The sequence below is a fragment of the Harpia harpyja genome, chromosome 2 (genome assembly GCF_026419915.1).
Source record: "Harpia harpyja isolate bHarHar1 chromosome 2, bHarHar1 primary haplotype, whole genome shotgun sequence".
Lineage (NCBI taxonomy): Eukaryota > Metazoa > Chordata > Aves > Accipitriformes > Accipitridae > Harpia > Harpia harpyja.
The window spans coordinates 70,911,027-70,936,516 of NC_068941.1; positions in this window are offsets into that span (position 1 = coordinate 70,911,027).

Consider the following 25,490-nt stretch of genomic DNA (forward strand, 5'->3'; position numbering starts at 1 on the left):
CAAGATTACTGGAGTTAAGCCCATCCACATATTGTGTTTTCAGAGTGTAGGGGAGGTCTGCACTGAGGAATGCTGCATCCAGAGGTCTACACAGCAGAGTCAGAGCTACACAAGTATTGCAGAGGTGTATGGCAGGAATAGTAGCTGCACACGAGAAGCAGCCGCTCACTGCTCTTCCAGAGTTAATTAGCTCTTCTCTTCAAATGAGCTAATTAGCCTGAGCACAGCCCTGCACTGACACAACCATACCAGTCCTGGAGCTGACTCATTACCTGGCTTGATATCCTCTTCATTCACTAACGTGGATACTTGCACAGCTCTGAAGAAAAGACACTGCTGTGTCCTGGTAGTGAGGTACTAGCTTCTGCACTAATTAGTATCTGAACATTTTATAAAATGTGGAACAATTTCAAGAGGAAAAAAATCAATGTCCCAAAGCTTAGTGGTTAGAGCACTCATCTAGAAGAAGGGAGGAAAGCAGGTCAAATTCTTGTTTTCAGAAACAAGTGTAGGTAACACTCCCGTCTGATTCTAAGTTCGTTTTTGCACACTTAACAGGAATGCTCTCAAAGGATATCTTTTATAGAACCTAAAATAAAGACAGTTGTGGGGGGGTTTTTTGTTCTTTAAAATTCTTGGTTCTTCCACTAAGCCAAAATTCAATTACCAGCAGAGGCTTAATAGCAAATACAGATTATTGACTGCACTTGAGGCCAACCACAATGAACTACTGCCTGAGGGTTAAAGCCATTCCTAGGATTAGGTAATATTGCCTGAAGCCAATCGAAAGGAGCGCTTTAATACCTTTGGGCAATAGTTTACTGCAATTTCCCTCAGACCCAGTCAGTGATTAATTAACCTTTTAGAATCTTCTGGGTTAATGGAAAGTTTGCACTGGAAAGCTCCACAGATTGAAACATGAACTGAGATCATCATTAGCAATAGCAGAATATACATGATATTGGTAGATGAACCACTGCTTTCAATGGTTATTAGGCTGTTCCTTCAGCCTGAGGGCAGTAATATGCCCTATTTATAGTCGAATGAGCTTATGTGAAGTTATCTCAACTACTAAGAAAGGTTTTTGCATGTATAAAATAACCATTGTTTATCTTATAACTGATAATTATCTAAAACTGCCTCAGCTCAAATTCTACATTTTCAATCAACATGGGTATAAAAGGGTTGGGAAATTGCTACATGAGAGATATCTAGAGTGACAGCAAGGAGCCCAAATGAAGAAATGGTGATCCATATTTCTACTCACCTCAAACCTTGTGGATATTTGGATGTGGATGTCAGCTGTGTCCAAGATAAAGAAAGATGTTTGTGAGTTGTATTTGATTAATTGCATGCTTACCAAATCCTGGGTTTGTCTGGGTAAATAAGGTTTTGGGGTAAGACCAAACTCCAAACATGTATTGGGAAAGTAATGGCACTACTTAATAAAAGCATCTTTAAAAGATTATCAGCTCAACAAGTGTCAAGAATAAGTAAAATAACACAATCCTACCAGATGCCTACTGACTGTCAGTAGCATGCTTATTGAAGATCTCAGCATCCCCGAGTTCCGAAACTGCTGTAAGTTAAGAGACTCTATTAAATGCAGGTCACTTCCGAATCCCTAAAGCCGGCACTGCAGCAAGACATTTAAATGATGACACAATGAGTTACAGTCTGCCAGCTTGGCACAGATTCAAAGTAGCAGCAGCTAAGGTGTGCTTTAAAAATAAGGATTTTTTAAATTGGATTCAAAATCAATTAAAATCCCATTAGAAACATAATTGTAGTGATACAAATCATAAAATAATATCTTTTACAATAAACTATAAAACTGAGGAAGCTTACATAATTAATACTATCTATTGCAGATAGACCCATACCTTTCAATCACATACAAGCTACATGTCAAGAGAATGCCTTTGAAAAGTAGAGAGTGCAATTTCAACAGGAGGTCAACATGTATGGCATAGGATTCAGAGTGTGTTTCTTTAGATAGCTTTGATTTTCCTCCCCTCCTCAAAGCCCCAGATCATACATTGCTTTTGGAGATTAAATGCCAGCAAATCTAGATTGTAAAACAATGAGACATGCAACATGATGGTGGCAGTCAATTCAGTAAAGTGGCTAGTGGCCATCCATCATATTTTTGATCCCTGGATGAGAAAATCATCACCAATTTTCTGCTGGTGTAAAGTCAGTGCATGTCTTAGGCAATGAAATCGTGTCCCTTTATGTTGAGAATGAATGTGCTTTAATTGTTTTTTGATGGGAAAATAAGGGTGCAGGTAAAAAAAAAAAAACAACTTCACTTGTGCCAAATAGCAAGATTAAATTTTTAGATTCTTTCGTCATTAATTCCAGTTTTCCTGAGCTGTCAGCCTTGCTTGGCCTCTTCTAGCAAAGCCACCCCCACAGTTTCACTGCTGGCACTCAGTTCTTACACAGTGTGCTCTAGGCAAGGTTGGATTATTATCTGTTTATTCTTGTGGGCTTGTAGTGCTTTGTGCTGGCATTTGTACTATGGTGAGTAAATTAATGACCCGACCATTTTCCAAAGAGGTAAAATGAGAAAGACACCTTTAAAAACAACTCTTCAGATTTATAGTAAACTTAGCTTTTCAGTTTCCTCCTCACTAAACTTATTTTATGCAGTATTTTTTAAACAATATTGCATTAGTAAAACTGCCAGTAACAATAAATTATCAATTTTTCTTTTTCATTATTTTGCAGCGATGCTTTAAATACATATTCCTGTAAAGATTAAGTGTATAATTTAATTGTCCTTGTTTCAGATGAAAAAACCATGATTCCCCACAGCAGCCTATTGACTCCTTCAACCTTGCCTCTTGAAACCTTACTGAACGCAGAAGCTGATACTGCAGGTTTTATATTTATAATGATTAATTAATTCTGCACTAAGCAATGTTCCTGACTGCAAGAACAAAATCCACTTTAGAAAACATAAATGACAGCTTGCCTAAAATAATTAACACCAGTGCTGATAGAATTGGGATGTTCTCCCTCTGCTTTACACTAGCGTATTTGAGAGAATTTAATTACTAATATTTCTGACTAACAGAAGAATTGCATTAAAGGAGCACTTGATGTGGCAGGATTGAAAGCTCATATAAAATATGTTACAGAAATATAATGTGGATGGAATAAACCCTGGTTAAAAATGAAGATATAATTAACCCACAGTTAAGCATACAAGAGTTTTTCCATTTTTTCAAGGAAACCAGATCATGTTAAAAATAACCTACATGAAAGTATCATCTCATTCCTTTGCCAGTCAAATAGCCAGGTAGGGTTTGGCTATGCAGCACAGCAACCCTGAACTCTTCCACCTCTGTGCAGAACAAGTCTGATAAGGTCTGTCCTGATAACAGGAAGGTCTCACCAGTGAGCGAAGCACGGGTGTTTCATAGCCTGGAAAGGACCATCCTTCCTCCATAGTTGCAGCAGGAGCTCTCCGCTCGCTGTTCATTAGGGATGGAATTTGGCCCTTAGCGTGCTGAATAATGCAAACCTACATGTTAATTTACACAAGGCCTTGAAACAGGACAACTCTTCCCTGGAAGGGGACAGTGGGTTTTTTCTGTGGGTGAGATGGCCTTATCTGCCAATTCTAGCATCGTGTAACTGCTTACAGAATTTATTAACTTCAAATTGAAAGCTTAAGTGACTGGTTCCTGTAATATAAATAAATGTGGCAGGAGCACATAAGAGTCTGCTGTATTTTTCTTTGAATTCTTGGGAAGATTATATAAAATTAAGGTAAAAAGGCAGACTCTCAGCCAGGGAAAACAACATGGAGTTATTGTCATACAGTCTTACTCAAAGTGAGGACTTCTGTGGGTAAAATGATACAATAGTACCATCACAGCTTTCTCCTTGTTAATCCTTATCACCCTACAACCTCCCTATTTCACATGTGTACAGTTTAAAAATCTGAGTATTGGCAATGAAATTCCTGTGAGTCCATCTTTATCCTTTCATGCAAACCCATATGGGTGGCTGTTAAGCAGGACTGACATACATCTCCACGTTACCTGCAATGGGTACTAGTTTTTCCCTGGGTGGAGTTCAGGAACCTCACCATCACTCAGAGGTGCAAGTTTATGAGCACGTAAATACCTAGAGCACATCCAATTCTTTTTTCTTAGATGTTTTTCTTTCACATTACATGAAGAACCCCAGAGATGGGTAGGTCAGGTATTGCGAGTGTCCCTCCCGTCACTGGCAGATTTTCAGCACAAATGTCATCCTTTCTTCTTTTATTGGCTGGGGCTATCACAGAAAATCTCAACATTATCAAGGGCCCAATTCTGGAAGGAATAAAGTCCATAAAGATAAAAGGAACAGCTATCTGGCCTATTTTCCAACATATTCCATCTCCTCTAGTGGCTTATAGGCATATGTTTTGCCTATGCACAGCCTTGCTTAAAGGTGCAATTTTGCACTGCCTGTAAACCCGTCCTTCTCACTTGTGAGTGGAAAAAGGGAGAGCCAGAAGGCTTGATTTACTGAAACAAATGGAGGCAGATGTAAATTGTCTTCCTAAGGCAGTGCATTCTCTGCACCCTAGGTGGGATTCCTCCTAATAAGTAGCAGGGATTGGAAAGGGCATGAGAAAGCAATCTGTAACCTCTGTTTAGGTATTCCTGCTTAATAGTAATTATTACTTAATAATGCATAGCAGTTATATTTCCTTGTAAATGTTAAAAGTGCTGTAAAAGCATTAACTGGTTAATTCTCAGGACACCCTTAAGAGGTGGGCATACGAGTATTATCTTCATTCCATACTTCTTTCCATAATAAGGGAACAATTAAAATGAAATTGATCAGCTAACTTTATAGAGACCCTAATTCCTACAAATAGGAAATAATAGGTCTAAATGAGTATACTTCTGGGTGTTTAAAAGCAGTATTCATCAGCTGGATTACAGCTGATTTTTCAATGTAATTAACTTTGTATCCAAAAATCCAACTTTACTGGTTCACTTCTAGTATATTAAACACAATAGGAGGGATGCCCCATTTTCTCTGGCAATAATCAGGTTCCCTTCAGCCTTGTAATTGATTCAAGCAGGAACCGTATTATTGTCTAGTAAAACAGAGCATCCCTCCTATTATCCCTTAAGTAGCAGTCAGTCTGGGAAGAAAACAGTTACAATGATATATGAAGTTAAGACAGATGCCAACTAAATAGATATCTGAGTAAGCTAGAAAGAAAGAATTAGATAGTTTGAAGAATCAATAAAGGTACTACTTCAGCTAACCATTGTGCAACTCATCAACTAATCTCTCATTATTATTGTTCATATCCTGAGTGCCCCAATACTATTAGACACTGCACAGACACATAGCAAGTCCAAGAGGCCTCACAATCTAATTTGTCAGCTTTCATTTCTTTCCCACTGTTTTTGTATCCTCTCTCCTGTAGCATTCCAGTTACCTGTATTTTGATTTCTCCACATTATTACTCTAGTGCACCCCACTGCCAGAGGATCAGAGGGCTGAGAAGGACTGATCCCACTGCACTCTCTGTTACAGAGGGTCAGGCACAGAGTTCTGGGGCAAAACCAGCTTGGTCAGTATCATTTACATTTATTTGGGTTTTATTCAAATTTTAAGTGCAGTGTGATGATGAAAAAAATACTGTAGTTCTGATGGGAACTAAGCGTAAGGAAAGCAGTACATTTCTCCCAGGTGAAGGGATCTCTGAAGGGAGGTGGATGTTATGGCTAGCTAATGGAGCTTGGACACAGCAAGAAGAATGAGGGAAATATGTCTCTCCTGGTAGAGAAGCAGGAATCTGAGAAGTGGTTCACTTTCAGTGTCTGAAAAGGAGTCTGAGAGAACTGGATCCACAGCAGTGAAATTCCTGCAAGGACTGCCGGGATTACTCCGGGCTAGCACTGACAGTGGAAAGCAGGAATCTGACAAGTACCACTTTAGCCACAACATGAGGATGCCTGTTCTTTAATACTGGAATGAGCTTCTCTGAAATAAGAAGAGGCAGTGCATGTTTATATTTTTGGATTCCTAGCTGATCAGCTTTGGATAACCGACTGTATTAGGTTTGTGTGGCAAGGTTTTGGTAGCGGGGGGGTTACAGGGGTGGCTTCTGTGAGGAGCTGCTAGAAGCTTCCCCTATGTCCAACAGAGCCAATGCCAGCCGGCTCCAAGATGAACCCACTGCTGGCCAAGCATGAGCCCATCAGCAATAGTGGTAACGCTTCTGTGATAACATTTTTAAGAAGGGAAAAAAGTTGCAGGGCACACAGAAATGACAGCTGGAGAGAGAGTGAGAACATGTAAGAGAAACAACCCTGCAGACCCCCAGGTCAGTGAAGCAGAAGGGGGAGGAGGTGCTCCAGGCACCGGAGCAGAGATTCCCCTGCAGCCCGTGGGGAAGACCATGGTGAGGCAGGCTGTCCCCCTGCAGCCCATGGAGGTCCCCGGTGGAGCAGATATCCACCTGCAGCCCGTGGAGGACACCACGCCGGAGCAGGTGGATGCACCCAAAGGAAGCTGTGAGGCTATGGGAAGCCCGCGCTGGAGCAGGGTCCTGGCAGGACCTGTGGCCCTGTGGAGAGAGGAGCCCATGCTGGAGCAGGTTTTCTGGCAGGACTTGTGACCCCGTGGGGGACCCATGCTGGAGCAGTGTGCTCCTGAAGGAGTGCATGCTATGGAAGGGACCCATGCTGGAGCAGTTTGTGAAGAACTGCAGCCTGTGGGAAGGACCCACGTTGGAGAAGTTCGTGGAGGACTGTCTCCTGTGGGAAGGACCCCACACTGGAGCAGGGGAAGAGTGTGATGAGTCCTGCCCCTGAAGAGGATGAAGCAGCAGAGATAATGTGTGACGAACTGACCATAAACGCCATTCCCCATTCCCCTGTGCTGCTGGGGGGGCTAGGTAGAGAATTCAGGAGTGAAGTTGTGCCCAGGAAGAAGGGAGGGGTGGAGGGAAGGTGTTTTGAGATTTGGTTTTATTTCTCATTACCCTACTCTGGTTTATTGGCAATAAATTAAGTTAATCTTCTCCAAGTTGAGTCTGTTTTGCCCATGACAGTAATTGGTTGAGTGATCTCTACCTGTCCTTATCTCGACCCACGAGTCCTTTGTTATATTTTCTCTCCCCTGTCCAGCTGAGGAGGGGGAGTGATAGAGTGGCTGTAGTGGTCACCTGGCATCCAGCCAGGGTCAACCTACCACACCAACTCAGAGAAGAGGTAGGTGACCTGGATGAGTGGCTCTGAGCAGAACTGTACCACTGGTCAGCAAAGAAATCTGTGCTGCATACTCTGGGGCTGAGCTTGTGCTTGAATTTGTCACATCTTCACATAATAGAAGTCATAAGCCTAAGTTATGTCTTGCCATATGTATTGTCTAATTAGGCCCCTGTGGCTCACTGGTTAAAGAAATTCCAGCTTTCTGGAGAAAGTAGAGGCTAAGGTCTTTGCTTGTGAACACGTCTCTATAGGATATGGCTACAAGATGCCACATCCCAGGTGAGATAGTGCTGTCTGCAAGAGTAATTCTCTTATGCTGTGCTCTAGTGGGAAATAAAGCACACAATCCCACCCAAGCCAACTCACGCAACTGAACGTGAACAGAGGGCATCCCACTGAGACCACTACTTGCATGACTGCTTCTCCCCTGGCTGGCTCCATGGGATAGGAGCTAGGAAAAGTAACCCCTTAACACCAGCCAGTTTCAGCTGTGAAACTGTGATTCTCCTCCTCAAAGGGAAAGCCTCCTGTGGCAGACACTGCCCTCAGCTGGGAAGCACCAGCTCCCCTTGCTGAGCTGAGGGGTGTGAATGCCTCTGTCCTAATTTGGATATAGCAGGAGGCTCACAGGGCCAAAGCCCATGGCTTAGACCCAGTCACGCACAAAGTGTAGATATTCTTACTGCAACTTCTAGTGGAGAAGAGGGAGAAAACTACTCCCTTTTCTGCAGATTTGGCAATGCTGCAGTTATACTTATTCTGATCTGTCCCTGAATGGCTTTTATGCCTTTCTTTCTTCTTTGCCCCTCACAATCCCCTCATTGAAAGAAAAATCTATCATCTGTTCATTCTCAAAACAGACTTTAGAGCCATTATGGGTGGGAACCAGATGCTAAGGGTGCCAGGGCAGTTATTTTATTTTGCCAGATCTTAAATAAGAGCATGGCATGTAAAGGGGGGAGAAGGGAGGCTTCCTGTTATTTTCTTGCAGCTAGATGTGTTGCACTTGACCTTTGTAGCTGCCGTTGCTATTTGGCAGAGTTGCACGTTTAGGAGGACATTTGAAGTGTTTACAGACTTCCCTTCCACTCCCTCCAGGCCATCAGTTTAGCAGCAAATAATCAAAGGGAGGAGTTAAAAGACAATTGAATAATAGCACTGATCTTCAGTTTGCATAATTCAGTCAGATCCAACTACCTTAATTTGCTTAACTCAATCCCTGTTCTCTTCTCCTTTCAGTGTGATGGCTGCAGTCATGAAGCCTTCCCACTTCCCTCACTTATCCATGAGACCAGGAATATCAGGTTCATTCCATTTGTCAAAAAGCTCTGTTCGTGGTAATTTGGCCCAAAAAGTTCAGATCAGACAGATGCAGACAGCAGGAGGATTGCAAACCCCAAGCCGAAAGACTATTCTTGAAGGAACATAAGACATTATTATCGTTACTACAGCTAAAATTTCCTTGTTCCTTGACATTACTAAGCATAACAAATGCTGCCCAGAAGGTTCATTGAGTGGGGCGGAACATCAAGAACAATATCTCAGTCTTGCACCACAATTTAAGAATAAAGAATGATATTTTATTTTACCTTCCATCTTCTCTGTAAAATAGAAGGCCAATTTCTTTCCCATTTCACTTCAGAAGAAGGAAGTCCTTTCCACCCTCAGTCTGACATGCTTCTTAAAATCTTGATTATGATTCTACAACACCCTTTCAAGCTAGTTTTAAGTCATTACCTTACTGATTGTACCAAATCCTTTCATGGATTCTGCTCCTGGAAAGTTTGGGGTGGTGGTGTTACTCCTAATAAAGATAAATAAAAATAAAACAAATATAAACAACCCCTCAATGTTTTAATTATATTATTAAAAAGTTGCATTTTCTACATTCCTTTCTTCAATTCTGTGCTACATACATTTTTCCAAATTAGTGAATAATGTTAATTCAAGGATGGAGAAGTTATTATTCGCATATACCACTGAAGAGATACTTGATTAACAAAGTGAAAGTCAAACCCTTTTCATTAGGCTGCATAGTTCCAGACTGGTCTGTGAAGTGTCTAGCCCTGCGTAAAGTGTTACAGAGAGCTTAAGAACAGTGCTGTTTCTTCATTTTATCTGCACAAAAGGTTCAGCCAAGAAATCAGACCAGAAATGCAGTCGATATCTATGAGGCATCTACTTTCCAAAAGACTGATAGTTTTCTCTGTCGAGAAGATTTAGGCAGGCATTTAGTTAAATATCATTATCTGCATCTCCCAAAGCCTTTTTGTGTAGAAAACCAGAAACCTTTCCTGTACTTAGTTTCCCACATTATTTTCTGGATCCCACTTTAATTTTCATGTCTAAACGATTTAGGAGCTCTTTCTTTAGTGTTCAATAGTGAAAGTTGCCTGTTACCATGCTTATAACTTACTGTAACACCATTTAAAAGACATGAGCTAATAATTTCAAGTATTCAGATGTTCTTTTTGTCTGAATGACCTGGGGATGCCAGATCAGATGAGATCATCTACTGAATACCACTGATGGATTGACTGTGATTTCTTTTTTTTCCTGCCACACTCAGGATTTTCTTCTGGAAGTAAGTTATCTGGAATTTTTAATTTTTTTAAGGTGTATTTTTCAGCTTCAGTGGATACCAAAAAGGATACTACTTTGTCACTAAGTCACAATAACTCAAAACACCTTTTCCCCACATAGTTTGTCTTTGCTATTTTTAATTGCGACTTCATCAATGCTTGTCCTCCTACCCACAGAGAGAGCAGTCAACTTGCTTTATAAATAAAGTTGTTGACCTGGTGACCAAAAGTGGTGGGTATCCACGTAGCTTAAGCAAAGCTACAACGGTCCACCCTGGAAGCAAAGGAAGAGACCTGGAAACTAAGTTGAGCCTACTGCATGTAAAAACCTAAGAAAAAAAGTTGTGAGTTGGAAGAAAAGAGACTGAGCTTATCGGGCACAAAGTGAGGGGAAGCCACAGGCTTCAAGGATCAAGGAAACTGCTTGTGGTTTCTCTTCATTCCTTTCTCGGAAAACAGATGGGATGCGCATGGGGCTAAATAAACCAGATTATACAAACAATATATCTGAGTTTTAGCACTGATTTGTTAGTACAGCAAAAATAAACCAGAAAACCACAAATCTGCAAAACCCTGGAAATTGGTAGAAGGGAGCAAAAATATTAGAAACATTATTTTTATTGTAACCTGTAACACTGTCTGCCATCTTTTCACTGCAGTAGCCAGGACCTAGCAAGCCTCAGACTCCATTTTACTAAGAGCCTCAATAGAGATGTAGTATAGTAAAAATAAATGGAATGCACAGTAAAATTCAGTAAAGCGAGGCCATTGTTGTTTGCTTGCCATTGGTACCTAATGATGTTAATATAAAAGCCTGAAGTTTTGAGAGAGTTGAGAGAATACGTAGATCTGTATCAGAGGATACTCCTCTCCTTTCCTCTGAGTCTCAGAATTAATAGTGAAGGTGGTTAAATGCAGAGGAGCTCATTAATCTGTCTGTGTCTGGAGCGTCTTATACAGATACCATGCAAATCAATGCCTGCAAGGTAGTTAGCATTGTGCTTATGTAAGCAGCACTGTACATGCACAAAATCTACTTTTCTTCTTTAGTTGCACAACGTTTGAACTAATATTTATTTAATTTTGTTTAATAGTGTCAGTAGGCAGTCTGAAACTGTTAGCCTTTTTCTGAAGGAGGTGAGTGAATTGAAATCATAAAACAGTGCTGTTTGTTAGTTGAATTTTTTTTTCTCTGAAAATTTCTCACTCTGAATGGAGTTTAAATTCTGAAAAACATTTATGCAGAAAATAAATACTGCACTTTTCTCCTATTTCTCTGTGGCTACTGGAAACCCATGTGAAGGAGGCAAACTCTTGCTGTCGCCCTTAATGTGAGTAAACGTTTTCTAGCCTTCCAGTTTACAAGGCAGGAAACTGTCAGTGCATTTTTCATGGCATCAGATAAATGCTGTACATATTTAATTAGCAATGTATATCAGTGTTGATGCTAATACAGACATAAATAAAAGCTATGAATGCTGCTACACACTCAGTATAAAGCAGAGCATAGATGTAAAGATTAATAAACTAAAAGGAAATCAAAAAGTTTCTGTTGAGTGCCACAAACGGATACACTGAAAACAGCTAGTCTTTCACTGAGGCATTAAGCTCAAAGCATTTCAAACATGTAAAAAAATGAAAGATTTCTATACAGAACTAAATATTGTTCAGTGATAAAAATAGCTTTCTTCATTCTTGGTTAAACAGACGAGAAGTACCCTAAGGGTAGTAAAGGGCCTTATCAGCAGAGAACAATAAAAAACTGATGGAGAGAAGTAATCTTTCTCATCTCAGAGGGACTACTATAGTTGTTACATTACACTCGTTGCAGTTTATCTATATGCAAGACTCTACAGTATCTTTCAGATTAATTTAGCATCTTAGGAATCCATTATACCTTTTGGGGAAGTGACTCAATTTGGAGAATCCTAGTGGGTGTAAATGAAGGCAGTAGCTTTCATTTCAGAACAGCCTGCATGCAGTAAATATTTGAATGATGTGATGCAGTTGTGAGGCTTTTACAAATATTCGACAGCAGCAGTTGTATAAATCTCCAATAGGATTTTGATAAAAAAAATATTGAAAACATAAAAGGGTTGAATTTCAGTATTTGGGGAAATGAAGCATTGAGAATATCTCTCTGTTTGCTCTAAGCTGTTTACACAGCTCCTGTCACCACAGACCCAGGCACAGGGACCCCACTTTGCACCTCAGACGGGGTTCCGTCCCATGGCCTTTGAATACTGTGGCGCAGGCTGCACTGGTTGTATCCGATCCGGGTGAGGCAGAAGCTCCTGAGAGGCTGAGACAGAACTCGGCTCCTCTGTGGCAGAGCCCTTGGCAAATTTCTGAACACAACCGTATGAGTTCATCTTACACATGGCTGCCATCGCTTCCACTCTCCGATCCAGAATAAGTCCTTTTAAGGCACCATGTGCTGCAAACACCATAGTTCAGCTGAAACACAGAAGTCCAGCTGTTTGTACCTCTCTCTAGGAAACTTTTGAGATTAACTTTACCATGTTTGCTCTTAGCCCAAAACTCGGTGTCCCTAAAAGTTTAAATAAAACCCATTCATCAGGTGCGAGATCAGTGATGGTGAGAATAACATATGTATCGTGCTGTAGGCAGACTTTAGGCCACCTTTGCCATATATACTCCAAAATGAAAGGTATGTGACATTTATAAATGTAATCTTTCCCAAATTTCACTGAAGAACAGATATAGACTAAATGTGCTATAATGATTATTAAGATAAATAATCAGAATGATTATGAGATGGAGAGCTAGAGTATGTGGAGGATGAATTTTCTGTCAAGTTAAGGTAGAGGCAACTATCTAAGGAGACAATGCAAATGCTTTAATTGCATAGTGTAGTGGGTTTTGCCTAAGGTTTAGTGCTACAGTCAGATATCAGACAGATCAGCAGAATTTAAATACAGGAACCAGATACTACTATAGCTTGTGAGAATTAATCCCCTGACTAAAGGAAAAGAGGCATTCAGGGAGTCACCTTAAGAGCCAAAGCTATCAGTCATAAACAGGCAGGCAAACTACGGCACTTCCCCGGTAATGATAAAAGCACTTACCTCTGTTTCGACTACATGGACTTCTCTTCGCTCTGGACCCATGCATACTTCTCAGGAGAAGACAAATTCACATGTAATGTATCACTGGTTTTCAATTTCATTGTGATGAACCCACAGGGTGGATTACATAGTCCATCCTGTGTTTTACAGAAGAGCTAAATTACACCGTGCCCTCTATGTGGTCCAGGGGATATTGATTAGACCGCTTCAGAGTTCGAAGAAGACGACAAAAGAAAATGTACTGAGTTTCCTTATCTACATATTTTCTTTTCATCTTCCCATTTTCTGGCAATAATTAGTTTGCAGAAGTCAACAAGACCTATTTATTTTCTTGCTTGAAATACCACACCTGCATTTTTATAAGAGACTTCAGGAGTTCTGGGGGCTGTATTCTTCACATAGAAGCTTAACAAAAAGACTTTGGGAACTCTCGCTCTTTAGTCTTTTGTTAGCTTGAATAACAGATATCATCTTAATGCCTGTTTGCTTGCAACTTGTACACACACAGTTACATGAAAAAAGAAAGACCACAGAGACACTCCAATGTTACAGGGTAAGCTGAAGTGAGAAATACTTAATGCCATTCCAGAGATTCACTGGCAAAAAGCTGCAAATGTAAATTATTACAATGATTATAAAATTATTATAAAACTGTCACATTTCTAATATTTCATATCACTTTTGACCATAAGCTGCACAGCTATAAAAGCAATATCTTTTACTCTTCAATGTGCACAGATGATGGTTTGCATTCTTCAGGGCTTATCATGTTAAAGTGCCTTTAATTATGTCCCAGATAGCTGTTCAGAACGCACTCTTAAACCTCTTCAAGGTCAAAACCTTCCTCTTGCTGATCCTCAGATCATCATTCTATGATTTCTGTTCCACTGGCATAATATCTCTACTGTTCTTGGGAATCACTGTACTGCTGTGTAGGCCATGCTGGCATATGATCACATCAACCGTCCCTAAGGTTCAGATGCTGTTTGCTGATGTCTGTTTCTCCTTTGCTAATCCTTAAAGGTCAGATAGATTGAAAACTAATGTATGTTCTTACTTCATATTTGAAAAAGGTAGTAATATTGCTGTTACTCTTTCTCCCCCCCCCCCCCCCCCCCCCCCCCCCCCCCAGGTTGGGGACATGAATATCAAACATATGGTAAACAGAAGAAGTACCTTACAAACTTGTGTTTCTGATGACATATTGTAATGAAAATGAGAAAGAAATGATTGGTTGCCAATCACAACCATAACTAGGCACCTTGAGAACCCCAGTCTGTGTGTAGTTTGTGTTGAATTTAAACGATTGCTAGCTATATAGCACACAGTAATAGACTCTACTCCCAAACCATTAATTTAAACTCAGACACAAAAACTCAAAGAAGAATCTTCTTCATGGATCACTGCACTTGTTAACAAGTATCAAATAGGATAAATTGTATATTATAGCACTGTCCACTAGGTCTGCTATATTTAAATCTTTCAGTGTTTCTATTATTATAACACCCTTTCTAAGGGAATGATAACATCCACCAGTTAAAAGAAAACAGATATAAATTGAAATTTTGCCTTTTAGTGCATATGCTCTTCGCAAAATATTCTGGACAGTGTATATGCTAGGAACATTAAAGAAGCAAACTTCCAGCAATCTAAAGCAATTCCAAACTTCGCCAATCTTTATGACCTCTCATGCAGAGTCCTTCTTAAATACACACAAACACAAGAGGCCCATTGTGAATAAATTACAGCAAATATGCTTCAGTTCATTAAATGAATCCATAATACAATGTACTTCTTAAAAAGTGCAATCTACCATGCACAGTAAGATAAACAAATATTTTAACACTGTTAAATAGAAAATTAAGGACTACCTTCAAAACCAATCTGAACGTATGTCTATATTTCATTGACACAACTATGAGTCAGAGAAGGAGCAGTCCTTTTGAAATGAATAAAAACTAGCATAACAATGAAATGAAATGCAGTCATCAGAAAAAAACAACCTTAACTTTCATTTAAGACAATAGCTAAGTTTAACAAACTCCCCAGTCCAAACAAACTTTCCAGTATTGATCTCTTATTCAAATAAACAACCAGTCATGTCTTATTAAACCCATATTATACAGGCTTTATATCATTATACAAAAATAAAATTACTATTTTCTTCTTCTGGTGACTTACAGGACAGTTTTCCTCACCAGCAATTTAAACAGTCCAGTAAATCTTAGTGAGAAACTGGGAGGAAATAATAATATATATTTTTGTAGTCTTTAGAAAATGGAATTTTAACACTTCCTTTCTTGTTAATAGAGTTATGCACTTAATTCTCTGTCCATTCTACTAAAAATTGAGTGCTCTGTAAAATTCAATGTCAGTTTAAGTGTTACCTGCAGCAGATAGATCTTGTCCAAAAAGAAAAATATAAACAGTTTGCAAGATGCAATGTCAAGAAGAAAGCATAATGGGTCACAATGGATAGTATAATAAGTCATTACTGAATTGGTATATATGGATGGACACACACACACCAACTCGATATACTTGCAAACTACTCTCTTCCTGACTTGACTCTGACTTGCCTTGACTATATCTTGTATTTTTGTATATGTTTTCCTTTGAAAACTTCATTGTCAGGTGTGAGTGAATCACTGGTCACCACCATCTGTTAATCAATTCTAGAGATAAATCTACCAAATGAATAAGATTTTTTTAAAACGCCGATCATATGGGTTTTGTTCATTTGCATTTTTCTGGTGTCCAGTGGAAAGGGACAGATTTTTACATAGGAATTGTGCAGCTGATTACTCGAAAGTAAGTAGTCTATTTTTATGAGAATTCTCCCTTCTCTTCCTGACCTGCAGTAATATTAAATAATTAGATTTTAAGTGTCCTTTGTGTTATATATTTCTATATGTTATGGTGCCCTTTAAAACAAAATGTTCATAGCACAGAAAGCACAATGATTCCTGACCCAGAACTATATCATTAGAGAAGCCTGAAAGAAGTTAGTCCATCAAAGTGTAGGATATTAAACTGGTTTGTTTGTCTAGAAAATGCATAATCAGCCCTTCAAACTTTTGGTGTGTTACCTGTAATTAATACTAATTAAGGCTGAGGCTCTCAAATATGAAATGGTTGAGAAAATCTGCAGGGTTTGGTTTCCTATTTGTCAACTTTTATGTGAAAACAGCAGGTTAAATTCTGATCTGAGGAATGTTTAGCCTCAAACTATCACGCAGATTGTTTTATATCTATGTAATTGCCAAAGACTGCTTTGGTCAAAACTCCTGAACACTTTTTATTGCTAATTTTGGCAATAAACCTGTTAATTAGTTAATTGTAAAGCATTAGTGAATCAAGTAAAAAGGATCCATCTGTTTATAAAATAAGATTTCTTCTGGGCATAACATTTACAAACCACAGTGGTAGACACCATACCTCCTATTTATTGATGAAGTCTCTCACTCCTTTTAGAGCTAAAATGTGACTTTGAAGGAGATTTGTAATATATCACGCACGGTTAATATAATCACAATTTTAGTATCATCAGGGAGGCTTGAGAGAGCAGTGAAGAGCTATACCCCCTCTCTTCGCTATGTCACTGATGTGAATCTGGCATAGACCAAAAGCAGCCAGAGATGTGGCCATATGAAAGGCGTTCAGCTCTCAGAGCAAATTCACAGTATCTCCAGCTGGAGAAGAATTTTAAGAACACAGTACATCTACCATTACCATAAGGATTATTTCCATGGGCAGACTCAGAAGCCAAATGAAGTACCAGGTTTGAGGGAATTTTACCATTGACTTGAATGGTAGCAGGATCATAGATTTTTCCAGGTGAATGCATAAGCAGTCTAGGAAGCTTACACTGCTGCTACTTATCTTTTCCATGGCCAATTAAATAGGCTTCTTTTCTCAGAGCTGTCAGTGTGGCAGCTTTCATGAGCACTAAATTCATCCTTTAAGGAGAAAACATGTTAAAAAAAAGTTATGTCTTTTCTGATTTAAAGATACTGTAAAAAAAGACCTCTTTTCAATACAGAAAACAAATCTCTTGTATATTCATGTGGATTACAGAGTAGTTTCCATACCAAAATATTACATTTCTTTTATCAGAGCAAAGTAAAGATGGTACAATATTCTTGTCTGAGATTAAAAAATATATAAGAATGGAATATTGATAGCAACATACAATATAAAGTAAAGCAGGATTGGATGATGTACTATGGGAGCTGATAAGAATTATACGGCTTCTAACAGAGAAGTAAAATGACATAAAAAGATACAGACTGATGGCAATAGGAAATGCATCTATAAAGGGGATCACAGGAGTAAACAGGGAGTAAGTTTGGAAAACAGCAGACAACCATTTGAGGCATAATGCTAATTGAATTATGCATTGTAGCCAGGTAGGGTAGACCGATGCTTCTAAATGCTAAAAAAAAGCTGAGGCAACTTGGCCTGCAGCAGTAGCCTCCACTGCCCCAGTCTTTCCCCAAGAGTTCAAAATCTGCATAAAACGAGTTGTTAACAGCTGTTCTATTGGTGGCGATTGAGGCCTGCTTATTCCTCTTTGGATGCAAGGGAGCTACAAATGGGTCTCTAAAAAGATGGCGAATTAGACCAAGTTCAGAGTGGAAAATCATATGACACCCGCTCCAGAAGTGGAGGAAACTACCACACGTGGAGAGAGAAAATGTTGCCTTTTCTTAGTGTGTGACTCATCTAAATCTCGTCATCTAAAATCAGACATCTAATCAAAGCTATTCAGCTAGACTCCCTCTACGGTTAAAGGAGAGATCTGGGGACACTTCCAAAGCACTATTTAGCCTTTCCATCTTTTGTTTCTGTATTGGGATGGATACAGCCTGCAGGCTGCTATTACTGTTGAGGTAGAAACCAAGCACCACATCAGTGGAGGAACCAGGGACCATGTTTCAGAAATGACTGGCACGCTTTGAAATTAAGAAGAGGGTCCTGCTACCACTGCAGTTCAGGCCCCTAACTCAGGCCACTCACCCACGCTGGCTGCCGCTCTGCCCCAGAGAGTGGCTAGAGTGGGTTAGCTGATGCAGCCCAGGAGCCATCTCATGCCTGCCTCTCCTCCTGTAGGAGGTCAGCCATTAACACTGACTGCAGAGGTAGCTGATAATTAAAGTGCCTACATCTGGGAGGTCTGAATACTTGCTGCGATGCCCGCTTTCCAGATATCTGACCTCTGCAGTGGCATTCAGAGCCTGGAGCAAGATGCCTGGCTTACCCTGCACAGCACCCATGGAAAGAGGGAGATCTGCAAGAGAGGGTGTCATTTGGGGAGGGAGGCTACTGGGACCCGCCCCACGCAGGTCATCAGAATGCTCAGAGCTTGCCTCCACCTGTGATTCCTCATGGCAGATCCTATTGCAGGAATTAGGCCTCTGGGAGTATATGAGGGACATATTTCCCTGTTGAGAAGCAGGATTAACGGTACGTTTCTGCAGACTGTGAAGGAGGTGGAGGTGATGGGAACACCCAGCAGCACACCGAGCTGTGCACAGTTCTGAAGTGGGAACTGGCTAGATCTTCAGACCACTGCCAAAATACAGCAAGACCAGGCTGGCATGAAATGAACCCACAGACCAAGGAGCAGGCACCTTCCCTGCAGAAGTTTCTTTACAAACATTTAATCATCAAGACTGCTAGTCAGGTATGACCAGTCTTTGTCTGAACATGGATGCCAGACCCACTGTTATGAGGTATATGGTGAGTAGCAATGACAAAATAAATTATTTGTTAGAAGGGGTAACAAACAACTCACAGCAGTAATCTTCAGTTGGAAAAATGGCCTTTTCACAGTGTCAAAATTTTAAACGGGGAAATATTAATCTGATCTTAAAACACTGATATTCTTTTGACACAGCCTGTGGAAGGCTGCAGTGAGCTGGTGGAGCTGCACTGATATGGTTGGTTTGGGGAGTAAAGGCACAGGCACATCTACAGAAAATGCAGGTAGCGGGATGAAACTGAGACGCTCATTTTTAAAATCCTAACCCTGGGAATGCACAGTCAGGAATGTGCTTCATTGACATTTGAAGTTAGCTTTGGTTCCTTGTGCTTCCTTGAACAATTGTTCTCAGCCCAGGTTTTGTAAGAAGGGGGTACAGCCTGCTGCTTTACTGCAGCTGCCTGGAATGAAAACTATTGTTTAAAAACAAAAGAAACAACACCTCACCCAAAACACACACAAAAAATCCCACTGCATGATAGACTTACTTCAGAGTGGAAGACCAAACAGAAAAACTGATTTCAAGTGATATTAGATGTCACCTTAGACACCTTAATTTGGAAGAATAGTGAGTAATACTTCCCAAAATATCATTGTTGTTTGTAAGCTTGAAATACAAATGTTTTATTAGCCACTTTTCCTCCAAATCCTGTTACGCTACTTTATTATTATATTAGTTTCTTATAAATGTTGGTCACTGAGAATCTTTATTTTCAATATAAGCATCGTTTAAAATGTTTATTTTAAAATATATTGGCTGTACTGTTTTAAACAAGTTGGCAATATTTTAGGACAGTTTGGGAAGCTACCATCCTTGACAAGACTAATTTAATACCGATCGTAAAATTGGTAACAGGGTAAAAAGAATGGAATTACAGGAGGAAATCCACCAATGAGAGCTTTAGCCTATTCAGAACAGTACTAATATAATAGACTGAACAAATCAGGTCTATAAATTTCTGTCAATGTAGAGTACCCATACAAGGTCTCATGCATCAGCTAAACTTAAACGAGGTCCTTGTACAGACCCTGTGAACAGGAGTGAATTTCAACAGTTGAAAAACTACCTCTCATTCTGATTGCATCAGAAAATTAATTCGCTCCATGCTCCAGCAAAACTGAAACTGGTTTAGCCATCAACACAGTCTTTTGAATAACACAGTTTATACTACATTCACAAATAATCTGCTTTCAGGCTAAGTAGAGAATTTTTACTGTTTCCTTGGTAAAATCTGGTTAATAAAAATATTGACATGTACGGTGTATCAACTGATGTAAGTAGGAGTTATATAATGAAATAAGACCTTGACAATAACATTGCTGAGGCACATGAAGATACACTAGTACAGAAGAAAATGAAGAAAAATGTCAGGAAAATTACTGAAACCAAGAAAGCAGAGCTTTAGTGAAAGGCTAAGGAACAGGAAGGGAGACTGAATGAATATGAAAAATGCAGCATGTTTGGGGTTTTTTTAGGTAGGAACTGGAACAAAATGGCTAATACGAAGACATTTAGGCTGCAGAGAAATGGCGCCAGATCACCCAAAAGAAGAAGAAAAAAAAAAAAGCAAAGGAGAGAGGCAGTAGAGCATTGAGTTTGAAAAGTACTTTTGAAGAGTACTGAGTACTATATCCTTAGCAAGCCTTCTAGTGATGGGGCTTGGAGTCCCACTCCTTGGCTTAAATAACTTCTCACACAGGGCCCGTATACTCCAGCCTCCTGCAGGAGAGTTGATTTCACTCAATATGCATATTGCATCCTCCTAATTATCCATCTCTTTGTATTAATGATGAAATAATACAATCTTCTATTTTCTCTAATTAAGTTTATTATGGAGACATTTTTATGTGCCTATTTTTGAAAAATGAAATTTCATTAAAAGTCAGTGTATCAGATCTTATTAATTCTATTACATTACAACATGAAACATTTCATCAGGAAAAAAAAAAGACTGAATCAAAACCAACCCCAGACTTTGATAATACAGATAAAAAAAAAAATCCAATGTATTCACTTTTCAATCTCATTTTAAACACTGCAAAACTTTCCTCATGCGAAGTTTTTAAATCAATAGAGAATGACTTATCACATTCTCCTACAGAAACATATTTTGTCTACTTTGCTGGGGATTTTTTTCCCCTGAAAACACTATGAAATGCCAATGCATCTCACTAAGCCATTTTTTCTTCTTCTTGTAATTAGGAAAAACTAGATAAATAAATTGATATCAATTACCTTTGGGAAAACCAGGTTGGACTAAAAGACCTTTTAATAATTGGAATGGCAGTGTACTTTGCATGCTGTCAGTGCTCAGTGACAATTGCTACAAGACAATTGATACATGGTGATGTTTTCTTTGTCATTGCTGGACAGTAGGGACTTTAGTGCCAATGATTTTCTGCCATCATCTGAAAGTGATAGGGGCCTATGAATGGCTGTAGCAAGATAAAGGTTCCCTTGATATCCCGTAGAGGAATTGCAATGTTTTGCTGCTCTCCTGACATGTTCCACGGCTGTGACTCCAGGGTGCACACAGCTGAATGGTTTTGCTGATGTTTGGAGTCTTCTGCTTCTTGTGAGGCTACTGCTCAGCATCGCTGGTGCACTTTTTGCACTAAGGACAGATCACGTGGGGTGGCAGACAGCAGCAGAAATGCTGGGCTGCTGCCAGAGACCGAGGGATTCTTATTTTACTGTTTTAGAAGAAAGTCATAACCCATTTGAACAGTTGTAGCAGAATATATAGACTGTGTCAGGAGCCGGAAAATTTCACTTGTAAAACACACAGTAGAATGACTTGTAGCACATACCTAATTGAGTGAAATTGCTTATTTTGGTTTTCTGTAAACCACAAATTTATGTCATATAATTTCATCTGTTTTCCTTGTGCAGCAGTTTGTCATTCTACAAGGAAGCACAGTCCCTGAAATTATATATATATAAAACTTTTTTCAGCCTTATTTCTTGTGCTGGAATGACTGAGATAGATAGAGTTTTAAACGTTTAGAGGGAATAAAGGACTGTTTCTGATGAAACTTGGTCCTCCCTATCCATTAACTTCATATTGTTAATCACTGCAGCTGGGATCCATAAACCACACTTATTCTCCCAGGGCACCTAGCTCACCCAAAGTCTACCCCCAAAGCTCCTCTCTCTTGTAGGCAACTCTGTGTTATGGGCAGACGGTCTCTTCTGTCAGGTGTCTAGAGATAGGACAAGAGGAAATGGCCTCAAGTTGAGGCAAGGGAGATTTAGGTTAGATATTAGGAAAAATTTTTTTACTGAGAGGGTTGTCAAACATTGGAATGGGCTGCCCAGGGAAGTGGTTGAGTCACCATCCCTGGAGGTATTCAAAAAGCAAGTGGACAGGGTACTCCAGGGCATGGTTTAGGGGGCATGGTTAATGGTTGGACTTGATGATCTTGAAGGTCTTTTCCAACCGAAATGATTCTATGATTCTGTGATTCTATGACAGATTATCTAGCATTAACAGAAATTTGTTCAGGAGCATCGCATCCACCATGCGTCCTGCATTTTGCCTGGTAGATGAGGAGAGAGCAGTGGGCATTACTCTTTCTTCAATATAGCAGAGGCATGGACATACTGGAGACAGTCCAGTGAAGGGCCACAAAGATGATGAAGGGACTGGAGCATGTCTGCTATGAGGAGAGGCTGAGAGAGCTGGGGCTGTTCAGCCTGGAGAAGAGAAGGCTCAGGGCAGGGGTTCTTATCAATGTGTATAAATACCTGAAGAGAGAGTGGAAAGACAGCAGAGCCAGGCTTTTTTCAGTGGTGCAGAACAAGAGACAATGGGCACGAACTCAAACACAGGAAATTCCATTTAAACATTAGAAAAAACTTTTTCACTGTGAGGGTGACTGAGCACTGGCACAGGTTGCCCAGGGATATTGTGGAGTCTCCATCTTTGACGACACTCAAAAGCTGTCTGGACATGGTCCTAGGTGACTGGCTCTAGGAGTCCCTTCTTGAGGGAGAGTTGGACCAGATGACTTCCAGAGGTCCCTTCCAACCTCGACCATTCTGTGATTCTGTGAATTCTGTGCATGCAAAGAATGAGTGGATAAGTGCACTTTGATGATGCAAATTCATGATCATTTATGAGAATCTAGTGCTTCCTGGGAGCTAGAGATTCACTGCAAGTAAGGCCAGACTTTATTGCACAGTACTTTGATGCAGATAAGGCATTCACAGGACATGTTGTTTGCAAACAGCACAGTAAGTGATGGGGAACATTCCAGGACACGGCTTCCCCTGGGGCTGAAACAAGGGTATGTAGCCTGCCAGGCTGAAAAGGTCTAGAGCTATACCTGACATTTGTCAGTGTGACTGGGATCAGGCCTGTAGGCCTACCCTTTCCCCAAGCTGACCTTTGAAGAAATCAATCCATTTTGGCACCTCTCCTCCCACCTTTCCAAAGTGCATAGCAATAAAGAAAAATGTGGGTAAGAGACCAGCAGCATGCCAAAAAGAAATGCAAACCTGGCTGATAGGTGGAGATTTTCAGCAGAATTGTCCAAATAAATGAAAATGAAAAGGTAGCAATATTCAGGAGAAAGAAAACCCAACAGACAACTATGAAATCTTTCCCTTGCCCTGCCAGCTCCAATGAGGATGCTGCGTCAATGATGGCAGTCATACCCACAATACCTGGCCAAACAGCAGGTATCTCGTGCACAGTCCTGCTTGGAAAAGATGCATATGGAGATTTCTGTCTGCTTGCTGTGAAAAACTCAGTTTAGCAAATAATTCAACAAGTGAAAATAAACAAAATCTCTGTCCCAAACAATGCACATCCAGGCTAGCGGATAGGGCACTAGACTAGGAGAATAATTAAGCCTATACGTACCTGAGTGTGCTGGTTCTTCTGAGATTTCACTATTCATGTGTACACTATCTTCACAGCAAGCCTGTAGGCTGTAAATATTTGTTTCTGTGGAAGGCAACATCAAAGGCTTTTAAGACTCTTTGCCACTAGTCTCTTCTACATAGCCAATGCTGATCAAGCAGTATCTCCACAAGGACGAAGAAATACAAAGGGACAGCCAAGCTAGGTGCAATGTGCAGTAAGTGTGTGGTCACACAACCTAAACTGAAGGCACACTGAAAGGCAACTCTCTATCCCCTTCCTGAAGTTTATCAGTTGGTTTGCTCTAATTTTGTTCCAGAGTGCCCTCCAGAGGGTAAACAGGGACTGGGAAACTGCTCTTAATATACATCCTTGAGGTGGGCAAGGACATACCTCTCACTCTGCTCCTGGGAACCCAAGAGACGTAGTCCCCTTCAGCTCTGTCTCCTCTTCTAAGCTTTACCTTTGCAAATGAAACTGAACACTGAAGTAAGGACTGTGTTGAATTCTCTATGCCCTAAACACAAGGATTCAAGGACCTGTCTCACTTGGGACATATAGATGCTCCCTCAGTAACAGGGCATAATGTAAGCCACGCGCCAAGTCCCTGACTCTCTGGCTGAAGGTCAGATTACATTGTTTTGCTTTCTCCTTACTGTTTAAACACACAATAAAGCCCAGAAACACTCCCAGGGAGATTCAACAGCCTTAACACAGTGCCACTGACATGATCTAGAGTGTTCTAGGCATCTCCATGGAGCTGGCAAAAATTAAAGGGGACCTTTGAAAGACCTGTGCCTTTCTAGAGTGACAGCTGGGGGCCTGGTGGGATACCCTATAGCATTTTAAAAGCCACTGAGCATCTGTATTCATACATCTGAATTGCTGCCTTGTCTGCCCCTTGTAGTGGGAGGGATGGAATACAAACATGCAACAAATTCTAGTTATGTTGCTTGACACGTCACTATTCACACCATCCAAATAATGCTATGCTATGAGATATTACTCATTTAATTGTTCCACATCTTGGGACTTTCCAGACAATTTGGTGAAAGGCAGTTTAAGAATTCTAGTCAAACTGTTAGTTTGGCCCTTTGGACTCAAGCTACAATGAGTGTCTTGCAAATGATCCGAGTTCGATTTTATTTTTTTACTAGGAAAGAACTCTATTAAAAAAGCTTTCAGTATTATTTACAACAATAAAAACAGGATAAAATGCCTGCTGTCTTAAAGGCTGATAATGGCACTGAGATTACAAACTGCAGTTTCAATAGAGTTGTCTCTGTTTGTCTGCTTGAGAAGTGGCCTTTTTACACTATAGGGAAGCTAACCATTTCAGCTATTTCATAATATCAGTAATGAAAGAATTGCTCTTCCATTATAACCCCATTTTATGTTTTAAGCACAAAGCAGAGCCTCTGTTTCATTATTGCTTAATTCCAGAACAAATGTTATCCTCTTCCTTTCAGAGAATTATAAACTGTGTCTTTATTTACTTGCATGGCACAATTTTCACACATTTGACAGACCATTGCTCATGTTCTTCATTGTCATGGTATTAGTGAAATGTAGCATAAGCTCTAAATTTGCAACTGCTGTCCAATCAATAAGAAGATCACACCATCCGAATAATGCTATGATATGTGACATTATCCATTCAACTGTTCTATTTCTCGGGACTTGTGAATACTGTCACAGTGAAAATGAACACCATTTGTGCTGACAGATTTTTTCTCCGTTCAACATTTTTAACGAATATATTTCAAAATGAGGTACCAGTTTAAATAAATTTCATGTCATATCAAAACAGAGATATTAACATTATTTGTAGCAGCAAAGTTCTGAGTAAATTACACTGAACTTACATATGCAATGCATTTAGCAAGAATAGGGTTTTCAAAAAGCATAAATCTTATTGGATGTCAACTTGCCACAGCAGTGATATG